This window comes from Carlito syrichta, unplaced genomic scaffold, assembly GCF_000164805.1.
Source record: "Carlito syrichta isolate Samal-C Ts95f unplaced genomic scaffold, Tarsius_syrichta-2.0.1 Scaffold303646, whole genome shotgun sequence".
In the NCBI taxonomy this organism is placed as follows: Eukaryota; Metazoa; Chordata; class Mammalia; order Primates; family Tarsiidae; genus Carlito; species Carlito syrichta.
The window spans coordinates 684,006-702,353 of record NW_007247742.1 but is presented as its reverse complement, the minus strand read 5'-3'; the positions used below and the strand labels follow the sequence as shown (position 1 = coordinate 702,353).

General features: G+C 41.3%; 1 protein-coding gene across 1 annotated transcript in view; it reads left to right on the top strand.

The window, feature by feature from the left end:
* NHEJ1 (non-homologous end joining factor 1) overlaps positions 1–18,348 on the top strand; it is a 48,544-nt gene that overhangs the window by 9,078 nt on the left and 21,118 nt on the right. The gene's annotated exons all lie outside the window — the stretch shown is intronic.

Below are 18,348 nucleotides of genomic sequence, written 5' to 3'. Positions count from 1 at the left end.
TGTTATGTAATGCTTTGTAAATTGTGGCTGATCAATACATATTTTTGACTATCTTCTCTGGCTCTTGATTTGCATGATCAGTCAGCCCTCAGGCTCTCTTCTATTCCTTTCTTCCCCTCCACCATCTCTTACCATAAATTGTCCCTCTAATCATCATAGCTTTCAAGTGGATGGCTCAGCCCAAACTTAAGTCATTGACTGCATTTCTTTCTCCCTAAATCTGTAATAGCACTGCCACTTTTCTTTCTAATTAGGCCCTGATTGAAAACTGGTTGCATTTGGACTTTTCTTCTTCTTTTTGCTTTTTAGTTCCACTGGTGGAAAAACATTAAGCTGAGGTTTGGGTTTTTCCTTTCTCTCCCCCACCCCCTTTTTTCTTCTCCCTTTAAAAAAAAATATGGTGGGATTCTTTTGGAAAAACTGTCCCCAGCCTGTTGGAGCCCCACTCACAAACCCCAGCCTTCTCCTAGAAGACCAGGTCTTTTCAAGTGGTTTGCGTCGAACACGTCGGAGGCCCCCAATGCCTGTGACAGTTTCTGTTAATTATAGAGGCTCTTTCCCCCTCTCACATTAGTCAAAGGAGTTTTGTATGTTTTAACAGCGTTTTCCCTTGGCTTGAATAAGACTCTGTTCAGACATTTCCTAGGCCTGGTACGTCGGCAGCTCTCACTGGTACCCGGTAGCGGTATTTCCTTATTTGCTTCTCTAGGGGCTTCAGAGATTACAGTGGAGAGATGCTTCCTAGTGTGCTTAAATGTAGTTGTTTCTGGTTTACAGACATAGTTCTTATGAAATCAGAAACTTCTGTGATGTCTGGGCCTCAGATATAAAATAGACAGGCACTTGTGTGTGGAGATGTTCTCCAGGTCTGAGTCACACCTTTGTGCTTGCACTCTGCTCCCAGCCTTACCCAGTTTCTGTGTAAGAATCCCCTTCTTGTCCTTATTGTTGGGCTACATCAGAACATTTTCCTGGGATCCTGGCTTCCATTTTCTGTTTCTTAGGCCTGTGTAGGCATTACCTCTTATATGCTTACTGAGTACTTGTGTTGCTGTCATCTTCAATGTTGAAGTTCCCTTCTGTATGGAAGCCCTCAGGAATGACATTTTACTGGCTTTGGCCAAGACATCCTAAATAGGAATCAGCCCTGGCATGTGATATGTTCAGGGACTTCTCTGAGAGACCAATATACCAGCATGGCTAGGAGGCAGCAAGAGATCGCCGAACAAACAACATTCAAATGGAAATCCTGTGGTGTGGCATTTTGTTGAATTGTGTTGAACTTAGGCAGCCTGAATTTAGTCTGGGAGGGGAGCAGCAGGGTCCCACAGATGACACTGTGGGTGGAGGGCCAGGAGACCACCTCATAGGCAAAGTGACCTTGGGCATGTCACTTCTTGCCAGATGATAATTGCTTGTCCTACTGTGTACCTTTTTGTTTTGTTTTTTTCTTTCAGAGATTTACTTAACTTGCTCAGAGCTCTGAGTTTCTTCTTAAACTCATCTTTAAAACTCTTTGCTTTTAAAGATGCTTGTTTACAGCCCCTGCCCCCACTTCCTAGTCTATACACCTCCCTGTCTGAGCCATTGATTTCATTTGGATGAGAACACTGTGGGAGGAAGATCCTGAAAAGTAATAAGAGGGATGAAGTTGTTTTAGAATAGTAAATGGTATCATTCCTTTTTTCTAGAAGTTTGGAATACTTTGAAAATCTTATCAGTTCTGACTATAGCTTAATAGGTTTGGCAAGGAATCTTAGGCTCATGCAGATAAGGTCAGCTAGCTCTGCTTCTCCTTAGTTTATAGAAGATGGCATTAAGACCTATGGAGTAGGAATCATTTTCTCATAAGAAAGATGGAGGTGGAGTGAGGAAAGGACTCTTTTCTTTCTTTCTTTTTCTTTTTTTTTTTTTGAGTCTAAGTCTCACTCTGTCACCCAGGCTGGAGGTCAGTGGCACAATCATGGCTACTGCAGCCTTGAACTGCTGAACTAAGGTGGTCCTCCATCTCAGCCTTCCAAGTAGCTGGGACTTCAGGCATGTGCCACCACGCCCAGCTAATTTTTTGACTTATTGTAGAGATGAGATCTTGCCAAGTTGCCCAGGCTGGTCTCGAACCTCTAGGCTCAAGCAGTCCTCTTGCCTCGGCCTCCTAAAGTTCTGGGATTACAGGCATGAGCCACCATGCCCAGCCAAGGACTCTTTTCTATGTTAGAATAACAAAAACCTTAGAAGCTCTGAGTGGCTGAACCTGGAGGCTTATAACTTATTTGAAGCCCCTGAAAATGGACAAAGCCAGAAAAAGAGGGTTATAGAGATTAATAATGATTACATTTAAGCCGGGCTTGGTGGCTCAGCCTGTAATCCCGCGATCTGGGAGTCTGAGGTGAGTGGATTGCCTGAGCCTGCGGGTTCGAGACCCACCCAGGCAACTTGGCGAGACCTCATCTCTGCAATAAATCAAAAAATAGCCGGATGTGGTAGCATGTGCCTGTAGTTTCAGCTACTTGGAAGGCTAAGGTGGAAGGATCACCGGAGCCCAACGGGTCGAGGCTGCGGCGGCCAGGAGCATGCCACTGCACTCCAGTTGGGGCGACGGAGTGAGACTCCAACTCAAAAAAAAAAAAAAAAAAAAGATTACATTGATACGTTCTTGGATCAGAATTCAAGAACTGAATTCTGGCCTCTTATCTGGAGTATAGTTTCCCCCTTTTCCTCCCCTTTTCCATTTTTGTTCATCTCCCCCTCCTCAATTTATTTTGAGTTTGTGCTTTAGCACGTATTTGGTGCACCAAATGCAAAACATCTTCTTGCCCCGTGACTGCAGAGACTGCAGCGTTGGAAATTCTTCCTGAATTGCTGACCTGGTTCTGCTGTACATTGTTTATGTTTTATGACACACGTTTAACAATATAAACTGTAATATATTAAGGTAAAACATTGAACAAGTGAAGCAAAGTCAAAAGATGCCGATGACATGTGTTTGGTTAGTACTTTAACTTAGTCATTGCCTTTTTCATATGCCATAAATGGTAGTCGCTTGTCTGCCTCATATTTTAAGATGTAAAGCATAAATGGTGTACCACATAAAGGCACAGGAGCTTTCTGTTAAACTGGGCAACTAATTTTGGCAAAATGTTTTCATGTATTTTTATTTTTTGAGACAAGGTCCTGTTCTGTCACCCAGGCTGGAGGGCAATGGCACGATCATAGCTCACTGCAACCTTGAACTCCTAGGCTCGGGCAAACCTCCTGCATTAGCCTCCTGAATAGCTAGGACTATAGGTGTGTGCCATCATGCCTGGCTAATTTTTAAAACATTTTTTGTAGAGATGGGTCTCGCTATCTTGCCCAGGCTGGTCTTGAACTACTGGCCTCAAATAATCCTCCCAACTCAATCTTCCAAAGTGGTGGGATTACAAGTGTAAGCCATCACACCTGATTTCCTGTATGTTTATTTGAAATACTTTTAAAATTGTGATTCTTGGTGGCACTGTGTGTGTGTGTGTGTGTGTGTGTGTGTGTGTGTGTGAGAGAGAGAGAGAGAGAAAGAGAGAGGTCTTACTATATGGAGATGGATCCAGACTTTTTATGCTTACTATTATTCATTATGAAAATCGTGAGTGTGTAGGGGGCACATAAAATCAATAAGGGTGCCTGATCCTAATTCAGATGAAGTGAGGTCCCATGGGAGGCCCAAAACTTTACCTGTACCTAAACCACTTATGTACGCATTCCTGACTTGTACCCCACAACTTTAAAATAAAATTAAAATAATTTTTTTTAAAAATCATGAATGTAAAGGAGGGCATAAAAGAGGGTGAAGGCATCAGAGGTTTGGAACAGAACTAAGCTGTCCAGCGTTTGTGACTTTTGTTCCTGAAAAATTTTAGGTTGCTGGAGATTAACTTCCAGAGAAATAGTATTGATGAGTTATTTCTCCTCCTTTATATCTGGACCTTTTGCAACCTGAATATGGCTTTTTGGATCTATTTCTGGAGGATAACCTCCTAGTTATCCTGCAACAAGGGAATGGTTTAGGTGTGTGCTTTTCGGAAGCTTTTAACAAGTTCAAGGCAAGTTCTTAGGGAGACTGCAGTATGCTGGCCAGCATGGAGTGTAAAGGTGCACAGTTAGCTTGGATAAAATTAATAATAATGACAATTTATTATATCTGTGTGGTGTTTATAGTTAGTTCTATTCTTTGTCAATTCGAGCATCGTTTTTGTATTATTTATCCTTATTTTATAGATGAGGAAACAAGGAGTCCTCAAGTTTCCCAAAATAACATTACAAGTAAGCAGTACAGTCTAGACTCAAACCAGATCAGTTTAGATTGTTCCATTAAGTTACTTAAATTGGTCACCTGGTCTTCTACTGTATGACTCTCGGTTTGACCAAGGGCCAGGGTTCAAAAGGATAAGCTCCCCAGTGCGCTCTCCATTCAGTTACAATCTCTGTTATAGTTCTCATTCTTTTTAGAAGTTTTTGTCTTTCTGAAATTTTCCTTTTCGTCTCTCTTCCTATTCCTCTGACCCCCACTTTCAGCAACTGCCTTATTTGTTTTCCTAGAAATTCCTCTTTTAAGGCTTTTGGGAACTTTGACCTACCAGTAGTAACTACATTTAAGAGAGTGTTTAAAATGTCTCCTGCCCCTCTCATTCATCCCCACCCCCAAAGCGTGGCCTCGCCCCATCCTGCCATCATGCCGGCCAAGCGCGTGGGGCAGCTGTGGTCAGTCCCATTTATAAAGCTGGTAAATATGGGACCGGTTTCTGTCCCCTCCAAAGGTCAATATTTGTACAGAGTTTAATTTTAACTTAACAAGCAGTTGTTTTCTGCAGCTGCCCTGGTGTGTTGTGTTGTGTGTGCTTTCCTTTCCCCTTCCTTCCCACTGACTGTATGTGTGTGTGTGTGTGTGTGTGTGTGTGTGTGTGTGTGTGTGTATTCACACTGCAGATTTAGTTTTGGTCTTCTGAACCTACAGCGCACTGACTTGGCCACACTCTGTCTCACAAAGGACATTTAGGGCTGAAGGGATCTAGATAAAGGGCAGTGAGCCTAGCATGTGGGGATAGCGAGACTTTTTTCTAGGGGTCAGGGGATAGAGAACATTGTTGTACTCTGTAATCCTAATGTCATCACCATATCTTTCCCTTGCAGAAGAGTTTCTAGAGTGCAGGATTTGAGAGACTGGTTCCTTCTTTTAAAAGCTGTACCATCCCCCTACCTTGCTTTTTAAGGAGTGTTAACCCCTTATACAAGAAAGCTGGATTCTAATTTTGGCAACTGCTTCTTGAGTAAGATGAGGAGAATGAATAAGATAATCTGTCTTCCAGCTTTTAATATTCTACGCTTTTATGAATAATAGAGCATCAGACTAGGCATTAAGAGTAAATTCTATTCCAGTTCTAGCTTTAAAAATGATTTCCCCCCTTCTAGTCCTTAGTTAAGGGATATGACTTTTGCTCCTTACAAGGATTTTGTGAGGATGGATGAAGTTTTATTTAAAGGAACTTTAAGCAGTTTCAATAAAGAGAAATACTTTAATACATAGCTCACCTTATCTACTCATGCTTCCTTTCGCCAAGTTATTTAAGTTCTTTCTGCTTGTGAGTATGTCCCTGGCCTGGACAATTTAGTCCAGCAGATAGACCAGACTCAGAGCCAAGGGATCTGAAATGGAGGAGAAGCTCTTTGATGAACAGTGGCATACAGACTCCAGCCATGGTGGCCACCTCTTCATGGCCCTTGAACACAGTAGACGTATGCCCCCAACTCAGGACTTTCACACTTGCTGTTCCCTCTGCAAAATGGCCTTTCCCACATATCTGCATGGCTTATTATTTCTCTTCCTTGAGGTCTTTTTTCAAATGCAACCTTCTAATTGAGGACTTCCTGGCCACCCTATCTAAAATTTCAGCCCCACCTCCATCCCCACTCCACCAGCATTTTCTGTCCTTTTCCTTGCTCTGCTTTTCTTCATAGAACTTACCATGATCCAGTATATTACAGATTTTTTTATTGTGTTGTTTTTGTCCCCTGTGAAGGCATGGATTCTCAATGAGGGCAGGGATTTTTGTCTGTGTGTTCATTGCTATCTTCCCAGTGCCCCTAGAACAATGTCTGGCACATATAAGCTCTCAAAATGTATTTGTTGAATACATGGAAGGAAGGAAGGGAGGGAAGGAGAAGTAGGTTCCCTAAGCTCATGATTCTTCATAGGGGGTACATACCTAATAGGGGAGGTGGTTAGAATGATTTGGAGGCCTTTCCAAACTATTTATACCCTTACCAAAAAAATTCTGATATGTGCCCTCTCCACCCCAAGATAGTTAAGAATCATTACATAATGTTCCACAATTACTGATGAAAATCTGTGGTATGCCTCCTGTGTGTTAGGTGGGAAAAAAATTGAGAACCACTGTTCTAGGCAGTCTGACAGGGCTTGTTCCCTCCTGGCCTGTGAATTGCAGGTAGCCTTCATGGCTAGGAGATTTGTTGTTTTCCTCCCCTTTCTCACCTTTTCCTACCTCATATATACCCCCAGCCCATGCCTCCTTTCCCCTCCCCTTTCCTTTATTCTTTGCCAGACACCAGCCCGCCTCCAGCACACAGAAGCTGTCTACGTTGTGAATGGTTGTAGTTGGGACACAGAGAGCCCTTGATGCAGCAAGCACTTCTTGTGACATCAGCTCTGTGGCTTTAGGGGGAAGGCTGTGGCTCCAGGTCTCCAAGGGAGGGGGCTATTTTTCTCTTCTTGATCCTTCACGTTGGTGCCCGTCTGACTTATAAACTTTAATGGCCAGTTTTAAAGGTTACTGCCATGGGGCACCTTTGTTGCCAGTTTTAGTTTTTTAATTTGGAAACTTTTTTCCTTTGTGGTCTTGGGAGGAAAGATTTGGGACCATTTGGGGCTGGGAATTGGTATTTGTGGGTGATGATGAGATAGCACAGCAGCATTCTGGTTCTGGCTCCAATAACCAGAGTCCCTGGCATATTATCCAATACCCCAAATGAACCCCAAAATGAGAAGGAGAAGATTGATGTTGGAATGTGTAGTCTTGGGCAACATTGGCCAAGAATATAAAGGTTGGGAGCCTGTCGTACTGAGAAGAATGGTAACCATAGGTTGTATGCTGGGGCACTGAAGAAGGGAGATACCTCACTCTTATTCTAAGCCTCTTTCTTCGTCTTTGGTCTTAGTCCTTTGTTTTGAATATGGACATCACTGATAATGGTCAAGTTTAATTGGGATGGAAACAAGAGTTCAGATATAGAATTCACAGGAAGAACAAGGTCCACTGATGGTTGCCCCAGTGTAGCACAGATACAGAACTAACAGAGAAAGCTTCACAGAATCTTTTAGTGAGGTCTTTTTGCCACAACTCTTGTGCCTTATGAAAAGCTTTTCTCCCCTGAGGAAAATTTCATAGAGCCTCATATGCCAAAAAATGATTATTGCCCATCTCAGTAATCTGTATCTCTAGGAGAAACAGTATTATAGAATAATGCTCAAATAATAACACCTTGGTTCAGAACGGATTATTTATACCACTGTCATGGAACTGTCATACTCAGGGTCTTTATCTGAAACTAAGAATGTTGGAGATTTAAAATGTGTTTGGTGGGTGCTAGAAAGAATTTTTAGAAGTTTAGTTCTGAGCATGTTTCTTCCCTGGGTACTTTTTTTTGTTGTGGATGACTGGAGTAGTAATAAAAATAAATGAGTAGATAATCTGACAAATAGATGCCAATAAGAGGCAAACATAGCTGGGCTCGGTGGCTCAGCCTGTAATCCCGCGCTTTGGGAGGCTGAGGTGAGTTGATTGCCTGAGCCCGCAGGTTCGAGACCCGCTTGGGCAACTTGGCGAGACCTCATCTCTAATAAATCAAAAATTAACCGGACGTGGTAGCGTGCGCCTGTAGTTCCAGCTACTTGGAAGGCTGAGGCGGAAGGATCGCTGGAGCCCAGCAGGTCGAGGCTGCAGTGATCGGGAGCGGCCACTGCACTCCAGTCTGGGCGATGGAGTGAGACGCCAACTCAAAAAAAAAAAAAAAAAAAGAGGCAAACATACCAATCCATGGATGCTTAGATGCTTACTCAAAGAGATATGTCTTAACTGAACCCTTGGCTGGTGTCCTTGATAGCCAAAACCCCTGTCTCCCTCTCTAGTATTTGAATGGGTCAGACTGAGCTCAGAACTCAATTTCAGATGAACTTAGAGAATTCAGGAAGGGAGCTTGCTATAGAAGGAAGTGACAGTTCAGCACTGCAAGATACATAGAACAGGGCAGACTCTTCTGGACATTATAGGGTCTTGGATTCAGATGTGACTCCTGGCTGTTCTTTCTGGGCTGAATAAAGCTGGATTTGCTTCTTGTTCCCTGTGTTGCAGGGCGGGGGAGGAGGTGTGGGGGTTGGCTCAGGGCTGGGCCACAATTAGTGACCTGGAAGCTGGGCTGGGCACCCAGAGGCTATAAATAGCAGTCATGGCGCATTCCCTGAGCGGACTCGAAGCCCAGCCAGACTAGCCGCGTTTCAAGTGGTCTGGGTGGGATTTTTTTTTTCTCTGTTAACCATTTGTACATCTGGTTTCCTTAGTGGTGGGGGCAAAGGAGGAGGGTGGGGCTGTGAGCAGAACAAGTTCATATGTGGAGTAATTTCTTGGTTAGTTTTGCCATTGTGTGTATCCTGGCACTTCTAGGGTAGAACCAATAGGGTATCTGGGAGCAAGAATTGTGGTCCCTAGGAGATTAGGTCCCTGAGCAGGGCATGTGGTGTGGGAAATACAGAAGTCCTGCAGGGCCCCTACTGCTAATTTATGGTATATTGGGTGTTTCTGAAGAGAAGGAGAGAGATGTGAGAGTCCCATGTGGAGCCACTAAGATTATTTGGGAGTCTACTGGGGTTCTTATTTCTCATTGCGCTATGAAGCAGTTCCTCTGTCCCAACCAAGCCAATCTGCTCACCTTTTTCCTTACAGGCATTGCTATTTCTTACTTCTCTGTGTTTGTTCATGTCGTCTGCCCTGGATTTTGAAATCAGAATAAAGTACTTTGATTTGAGTTTCAGTTCTTCCAATTTTTTATTTGTCACTTGAGCATGTTATTTAAGCCCCCTGGGCTTTTGTTTAATTTATCTGTCAAATGAGCAATTTTGATAGAATACATCCTAAGACTCTCTAGTTTTTATAAACCATAAATTGATTTCAATCAATCAATTTCTATTTTTCCTTTTTAGGAAGAAAATTACCTCTGCCGGGAATCCCTTCCTGAATTATCAGTTCAATCTTATCTTCCCTTTACTTCACAGACCATTAGCAGTTATATAGTTTATCCTATTTTCTCTTGTGTATGTAGTATGTTTCTTTGCAATTATTTTCTTGCTGTTTTCACATACTGACGTGTTGTCTCTTACTATCTGTCACTCACATCACTTACTATCAATGTTGAAACCAACTCAAATGTATGAGAAGCCAGGCAGACAGGCAGACTTGGAGTAGAATGGGAAATACGAAGAAATGAGTATTCTCTCAGCAAACTTCAGTTTGAGAGGTATTTTTGTTGAGTAAAATGGAAAGCAGCGAATGAGACACAGATAGGAGATCTCATGTGTTTTACTGAGCCATGGGATTCTAGTTCACTGCTTTCCTGATATCTTTCTCTCTACTTTTCTTGTCATCTCCCTTGAAGTTGTTTTTTCTTATGGGTACAATCTGAATCAGTGAACTTTTTGGACACGGCTTTAATAACATTGGGTATGGAGCTAGCTAGATTTTGTGTAATGGTAAAAGGACTTTCTGGTCCAAGCATAGGCTCTTTGTATTAGGCTTCCATCTATTTGTAGACCTCCTTTATGCCTGAAGATGAGGATAATAACACTTGTTGGTATCTGTGAAAATGTATATGGCATTCTTTTCTCCGAGTCCAAGGAGAGCAGTGTCTCTTTTGGTTGACTTTCCTGTCTCAGGGCTTTGATCTTCCGTCCGTCCCTTGTTTCATCCTTTCTCCTACTTTGAGCTTGCTGGACCAGGCTAAACAATTCCTCCCTCTTTGGTGTTTACACTCTCCTAATGTTAGCAGAAGGTTATCATGTCTAGTCTCAGATGTCACTTAGGACATCTGCCTAGCTTGAGCCCCTAATCACTCCGTTTTCTTCCTTTCCTCCCCCACCCCAAGTCAATTATGTTACTCTTACTGAAACTATCTCAAACTTATCTCTGCAGTTTTAGTGCCAAAGTGCCTGACATTTGGCATAGGAACCAGACAAGGTCTCTTTAGAACCAAGAGAAAGAGACAATTTCTCTATCTTCAAGGCATGATGCTTCCCAGCCCTAGGATTTGAGGCAACTTAATTTTGTTGGTTTTATCTTTCTTTCAGTTCATTCATGTAATAAACATTTATTGGACACTTTGCATTTTCTGGCACCTTATTAAACACCAAGAATGTGACTCTATCCTACTAAACTTAACAGGCACTTAAGTAATTACTATTTGCAAGACATTATGTTAGAAGATGGGAGTTCAAGGATAACTAAAATCAAAGCTTTGCCCTCAAGGAGCTTATAATCCAGTGGAAGAGTCTGACATAGAAATGCTGAATTATAATGCAATATAGAATAAAATGAGAGCAAATATAGGTCCAAGTAATGTGCTGTAGGAAAAAGAATAAAGAACATTTGATTCTGGACTTTTGAAGGAGGCAGGGTTGTAGGCAGCAGGAAGGAATTGGGGAAGACTTTGAGGAAGAGAAGAAATTTGAGTTGGACTTTGAAGGATGAGAATTTCCCTAATTAGAGAATGCGGGAAAGGTATATTAGACAGAGTGCACAGCATTCATTCTTTATTTCAGGGATTTTTTTTGAGAAAATGAGGAAAAGCCATATTAAATAGAACAGCACTTATTTCTTCTCTGAATGCATATATTTTTTAAGGTCTCTTATGTGCCAGTCATGGTTCTTGAGGCAGTGATATAGCAATAACCAAAACAAAGCCCTTACTGTCATAGATCTTACAGTCTAGTGAATTGTCAAAATGAATGTGGCATTTTCTCCGTCTGTCTTGATGTTGCTATCATTTGCCATACTTCTTACTGTACTAAATTTTTTGAACTAAAAAATAATGACTTTTCCTGTCTGGGCATTGTCATCACCTTAGTATCATCTACATCTTTGTAGATATATCTTCTTAGACAGATCTTTGACAGATCAATAACTGAGACCAGATTCTGCACAAACCTTATAATTGATACTTTTGATGAGCATCCTATGTTATTGGAAGATTATGAGATGTCATATTTTGGTGTTATTTTTATTTTACAACATAGTTTCTAATTATTTGTAAATTGTCATCTGTATAAGAAACAAATGGTAAATATTACATTAGAAAATGTGATTAACCAGAATATCCCCTTATCAATCAAGTAGTGATCAGCACTCAACTGTTATCAGGTTTATCTTGATTGAATCTTCTTCATTTCCTTCAGTTTCTGTGCTGAATTTGAGTTTCTCTTCTGCCCCAGCTGGTGTGTGTTTCTGTTTTACCCATGGTCTCTTCATGGCTTTAGGCCATTTTAATTTGGTCAAGTTAAGCCATTCTTCCCAAGTCTACAATTGCCTTTGCCTCAATTCTAAGAGAGGCTGACAGTAGGAATGAATCCAAAATTCCATTCATTTTATAGTCACCACATCTGGGTTTCTTTGAGCATCATTTTCCCCCCAAGAACATTTTCAAGGTTTCCCTAATTTTCTAGTGGTTCTTTTGGGGGGGGAGGGGGAAAGGGGTGCCTTTTGGAAGATTACTAAGAAATTTCCAGGACTGATTATCTAGTCCTGAGTCTATTTATATATATCCCCTTTTCTGTACTATCTTCTCTCTTGTAGTAAAAATTGTGTTGCTTTTGTTTTCTTCTCTTCATTTATTGTGTAGGCATCTTATTACTGAGACCTGAGTCGTGGGTGATACTTTCCCTCTATTCTCCTTTGTTTCCTAGGGGACCATTGACTCCTCAAAGAGTTACCTTAATAGATCTTTCACTTTCTTGTAAGGTAACCCCTGGATAAGAGTGAGCAGCAATTAAAGTTTTCATGCCTCCTGATCTCACATCAACAACTACTCTAATTTCATCAATTCTGGAGATCTCTTGCTAGACTTTTGCAGTGGTCAATACTATTAGTAACCACTAGGGCTTTCACCCTGTTTCCCTTAGCTCTTGCAGAAATCTTTTTTCTTTAGTGAGTTTGTAGCTGGTCCTGGGGCCACCATGTTCTGCTCTGCAGTTTATGTACAGTGCAACTTCATTGAGTTCCATTCGCATAAACTAGGATCCTCCTGGAGTCATGCAATGCAGTGGCCCTGCCTTTAATTCAACTGAGGTGATGCCAGTATATATATTTTTTAAGCTGAGGCAAAACAGAACCAAGAACACCAAAACCAGAACAAAAATAATGTTTGGAGAGGAATAAATTCTTCACAATACTATCATAACATTATTCATACAGATACTATACATTATTTTAAGTAAACACCTTGCATACTCATATGTGTTCTAGAGTTAGGCAAACCTGGGTTTGAGTCCTGACTGTACCATTTATTGGCTATTCGTTCTTGGTCAAGCAGACTTTTGTCTGATTGAAGGCTTCAGAGTCTGGAGATCTGAATTTAAACCTGGCTTTACTTGGTTACTAGCTGCATGACTTTGAGAGAGTTACTTGGTCTATCTGGTTTCAGCTTCTTTTTGCATAATATGAAGATAATGTTCTCTACTCTATAGAGTTATGAGAGCTCAACATAATATACTTGGGTACTTTTCATGTGTCTAGCACATTATAAGCATTCAAAAGTATTAGTTACTTGTATAATATTGTTATTTTTGGGTTTCTGTCCATTACAATCAGTCTGTTTAATAAAAATGGTATCCTTTTGGTGCAATGCTCCTGCATATAAACAAATCTGAAAATGGGTTTCACATTGTTTTTAAAAATTAAAATTATTATTGCTTTGACAAGAATATGGGGAATTGGACATATCCTTTTTTTTTGAGTTGGAGTCTCATTCTGTCGCCCAGGCTGGAGTGCAGTAGTACGCACACTCACAGTCACCCCAGTATCGACCTGCTGGGCTCTGGCGATCCTTCTGCCTCAGCCTTCCAAGTAGCCGGAACTTCAGGCACATGCTACCACACCCAGCTAATTTTTTTTTTTTATTGTAGAGACAAGGTCTCACCAAGTTGCCTGGGCTGGTCTTGAAACCATGGGCTCAGGCAATTCACTCACCTTGGTGTCCCAAAGTGCTGGGATTACAGGCTGAGCCACCGAGCCCATCCCAGATATATCGTTTAATGTAGTTGGTGGGGATGTAATCTATAGAATTATTAACATGGAAAAACATCTGTATAAGCATGTTCAAAATAGCATTGTTTATTGTAGGGAAAATTGGAAACAGTTTAAATATCCATTGTTATGAATATATGAATAAATGATGGTTTATCCATAGAATGTAATACAATGAAGCCATTAAAAAGAATAAGATAGACCTGTATATACCTTGAAAAGATAGCTATGATATACCATTAAGCAAAAAACAACAACAACAAAAAAAACAAGATGCATAAGAATATGTCATGTGATTCCCTTTTGGGATCTGTATACAAGAATAGAAAAATGTCTGGGAGGATACACATCAAGTTGTTCACAGTGATTTCCTCTAAAGAGTGGGTTGGAAGTAAATAGAGGAGGTCTTTTACTTTTATATATATCCTTCTATAGTGTTTAAGTCAATATTTAAGAAACAATTTTCTAAAACAGGAAGAAATATAGATGGATTAATTTACCCAGCACCAATTCCTTATCTTGATAGGGAGTTCTTTGTCATTTCTTAGATTAGTTGCTTTAGCCTCCTGAGGTCCAGGTTCTTTTCTTCAAGCTTGTCTGGCTTGGTAGAATTCTTAGCCCCTCTAGGAATCTGTATCCTGATTCTTTTCCAGAGTATATAAACACAGATCAGATTCTCTGGATTCTTGATCTTGTTTGATTGCTTCTGCAGAGCTACTCTGTCCCTTTTAGAACTGCCTCATTTCTGATTCTCTAATGAGGAACCCACTTTCCTAACTGGACCCAAGGATTCTGCCTAGGGCTTTAGGCTTATCTGCACTAACTTCACACAAGCTTCATCCTTCTTAAAGATTTCTTAGCTCCTGGACCCTTGAAAACACTGTTCTTACCTCCTAATTGATTTATGTCTGATTGGTTGACTTCCTCCTATTAAAGTTGTTAAAGCTTAGAGAACTGTCCTTTTGTTCTAGACTAGTTCTAATCTAGGGTTGGTAACTACAGTGTGATTCCTAATTACAGTGTGAATGTGGCATGTATCAGGAGGCAGATTCTTACCTATGTCTACCTTCTTGCCATAATAACAGATTGCTTCCTTTTCCTCATGTCTTAAAGATCTGCCTTCCTCTCCCTTCAGTGGGCTTCCCACTGGATTCCACCTTCCAGTTTGTGAAATATATCTTGTACTTTCCCATTCTGTCCTCTTTTCCTACCATTCCCCAATTATCCACTGTGCCTTCTGGAGTGCATAGTTCATTATCAGCAACATTTTCTTTATCTTCGGTTTCTCCTGAGCATTACTTTCTCCTTTTTGGTCAGAAACCTGGCTTTCCCCTAAAGATGCTTCACCTGTCTTCTCTGCTGCTGTCTCATACGGTGGCTGTTTCTTCTCTCATAGTCCACTTACCACTGAGTATGGAGCTGGGATACATGTCTTCCTTGTTTCTATTATACTTTCAGCTTTTTAACGATTCTCACTTCCTCCTCCTAAAAAGCCGCAACTTTGAATCTCATGTCATCAGAATATATCATCCAATACTCTTTGTTGTTATCATAATGAACTGACTCTGAGTCATTCCCAGTCATTTCTGGAGGACTTTAGCTCCTGACTCACATTGCCACTTTCTCCATTACTTCTCTGTCTTGACTTCTGCTTTGTCTCATTCACTGACTTCTCTCGACATACTCTAGGGCAGTGGTTCTCAACAAGTGGAGATTTTTGTCCCCAGGGAACATTTGGTAATTTCTGGAGACATTTTTGGGTGCCATAACTTGAGAGGTGCTATTGGCATCTAGTGTAGTGTGTAGAGTAAAGGAACACTGCTCGACATCCTCTTGCACACAGGACAGCCCCCCCACCACAAAGAATTGTCCAGCCCAAAATGTCAGTAATGCCACTGTGGAGAAACTTTCTGCCTGTTATCTCCAGCCAAATTCTTTCTCCCAAACCCCAGACTTGTGTATACAACTGCTTGTTCAACTTGGAAATCTAATAGATATGTCAGACTCAACTGAACTGAACTTTCGATTTCTTCTTCCTCTCCCGTTAACCCCACATCAGGCCTGCTTCTCCCATAACCTTCTCCTGAGTTGATGGCAACTCCAGCCTTTACCGGATCAGGTTAAAATCTTGAATTTGAGCCAGGCATGGTAGCACATGTCTGTAGTCCTTGAAGAAATCCTATCACCTCAGGAAGCTGAGGTGATAGGATTTCTTGAGCTCAGGAGTTCGAATCAAGTCTGGGAAGTATAGTAAGACCCCATCTCTTAGAAAAAAACTAAACAACAAAAACTTGGAGTCATGTTTGACTCCTGTCTTTTTCTCATACCTGATGTCTAGGCCATCAGGAATTCTCTTGGCTCTTCTTTTAAAATACATGCAGAATCTACCTCTGTGTCTACTCCCTTGATCTGAGCCACCATCATTTCTTGCTTAGATGACTGCAGTTGTGTCTGGGCCTCTACCCTAGCTGGTCTCTGGGTCTCCATCCTTATTCTCCCATACAGATGCTCCTCAACTTATAAACTCATCGTAAGTTTAAGCTTTCATAAGTTGAAATGCATTTAATGCACATAACATATTGAACACCATAGCTTAGCTAGCTTATCTTAAGCATGCTCAGAACACTTTCATTAGCCTACACTTGGGCAGAATCATCTAACACAAAGCCTATTTTATACTAAAGTTTTGAATATCTCATGTAGTTTATTGAATACTGAAATATGGTTTCTATTGAATGTGTATCAGTTTTGTACCATTGTGAAGTTGAAAAACCATTAAGTCAGGAACCATCTGTAATCTCTTTTCAACCTGGAAGCAAGATTGATTCTTTTTTGAGTTGGGGGTCTCACTCCATCACCCAGGCTGGAGTGCAGTGGTATCATCACTATTCACTAAAGCCTCAACCTCTGGGGCTCAGGTGATTCTTCTACCTCAACCTCCCAAGTAGCTGAGACTACAGGCACATGCCACCTCGCCCAGCTAATTATTATTACTTTTTTTTTAGAGACGAGGTCTCACTATGTTGCCTAGGCTGGTCTTGAACTCCTGGACTCAACCATTTCTCCCACCTGGGCCTCCCAAAGTGCTGGGATTACAGGTGTGTGCCACCATGCCTGGCCCGGAGTGGTTCTTTAAAGTTCTAAGTCAATATATGCCCTTCTTTGCTCAAAATCCTTCAATAGACTTCATTTTACTATAAGTAAAAGCAGACCTCACAGTGCCTTACAAGGCCCTATATTATCTGAGCCCCCATAACCTTTCTAACCTCATCTACAATCTTTCTCTCCCTCACTTTACTCTAGCCACATTGATTATCTTATTATTTTTTGTACATACTGGGCACACTCCTACCTTAGCTAGTTACTCTGCTCCCAACACTGTCTCTCAGATGTTCGTGGGCTAACTCCCTCACCACCTTCAAATCTTTGTTCAGATGGTATCTCATCAAAGCCTACCCTGACCACCCTGTGTAAAGTTACAACCCACCCTTGTATCCTTACATTCCTAGTCCTTTACCCTACTTTTTTTCTTTCCCCATAGTATCTAACATGCTATTTAAAATTGATGGTCTTTGACCACTAAAATGTAAGTTCCACAAAGGTTTGGATTTTTATGTATTTTGTTCACTTTCATGTCTCAGTAGCCAAGAACAGTAGTTGGGACATAGTAGGCCCTTAATAAATATCTGTGGAGTTAATGCTCATCTAGTTGTAGACCTGATTTCAGAGCATAGATGCCTGAAAATCTGAGTCCATTTAGTAATTCTGTAATATCTCTACAGCACCTTATATTTACAGAAGCTTTCCCAGGTCATTACCAAGTCTTTTTCTCCTGCTTCCTCAAGTATTCTCCTCCTGGGCTATTAGTCTTGCAAAATTCTATCAACTTTATACAATTAAAAATTCAAAAAGTAAAAAAAGACATAAATAGCAAGAGGTGGTTCCTCTCACTTTCCTCCTACACTGAATTATTTAGAAAGAAGGAAGTCTTCGAAATTCATGTTGCCTTCTTTCTCCAGGTGATCCTCTCTAAACTTGATTACTTAATTTCTGGGCTTTGGTGTTCAGTTTTAGGAAATGTTTCCAGGTGAGGCAGATTTGTACCCAGGAGCTCCTTCATAAGTAAGCCTCAACTTCTCTAAGTCTAAATCTTAGTTTACTGAGCCTTTTACTCTATGCCAATTTTAAAAGCTTCTCTTGCCGTGCTCGGTGGCTCAGCCTGTAATCCTGCGCTTTGGGAGGCTGAGGTGAGTGAATTGCCTGAGCCCGCGGGTTCGAGACCCGCCTGGGCAACTTGGCGAGACCTCATCTGTATAATAAATCAAAAAAATTAGCCGGGTGTGGTAGCACGCGCCTGTAGTTCCAGCTACTTGGAAGACTGAGACGGAAGGATCACTGGAGCCCAGCAGGTTGAGGCTGCGGTGGCCAGAAACAGCCACTGCACTCCAATCTGAGTGACAGAGTGAGACTCCAACTCAAAAAAAAAAAAAGCTTTTCTTCCTAGGCCCAACTAGTCTTATTGATACCTTTATTGCTTCTCCCAGCTTTTGTCTGGTTTTCTGCCTTTAGTCCTCCTTGTTACCTCCTTGAAAATGTTTCCTGATTGCCTTGAAACCTGCTCCTTAGCTCTCTGATAGTATTTACAGTCTTCTCCCTGAACTAGATCCCAGGCTATTGAGAACTGATCAAGAAAGGAATTCCTGCTATGGATGGTGCTATTGGCCATTAGCTCTCTTCTCTGTGGTAAGGGTTTTCTTGAATCAGATCAGGCCTGGGCTCAAGGAATTGGCAGAGACTAAAGAGTCTTAATAAATGAAGGTTTAAACTGTGGGGGGGATGATGAAGGGAGAGGACAGCTATTGGGTAACCATTAGGTATACAGCATGGTACTATATCACTCAGAAACACCTGCTAAGCACTGGTGGCGAGACCTTTTATTTTCCTCTTAAATTTTTACTTAAAATTGTACGGTACAATTCAAGGCTAAGTATACAAATATTCACCGTGCAGTTAC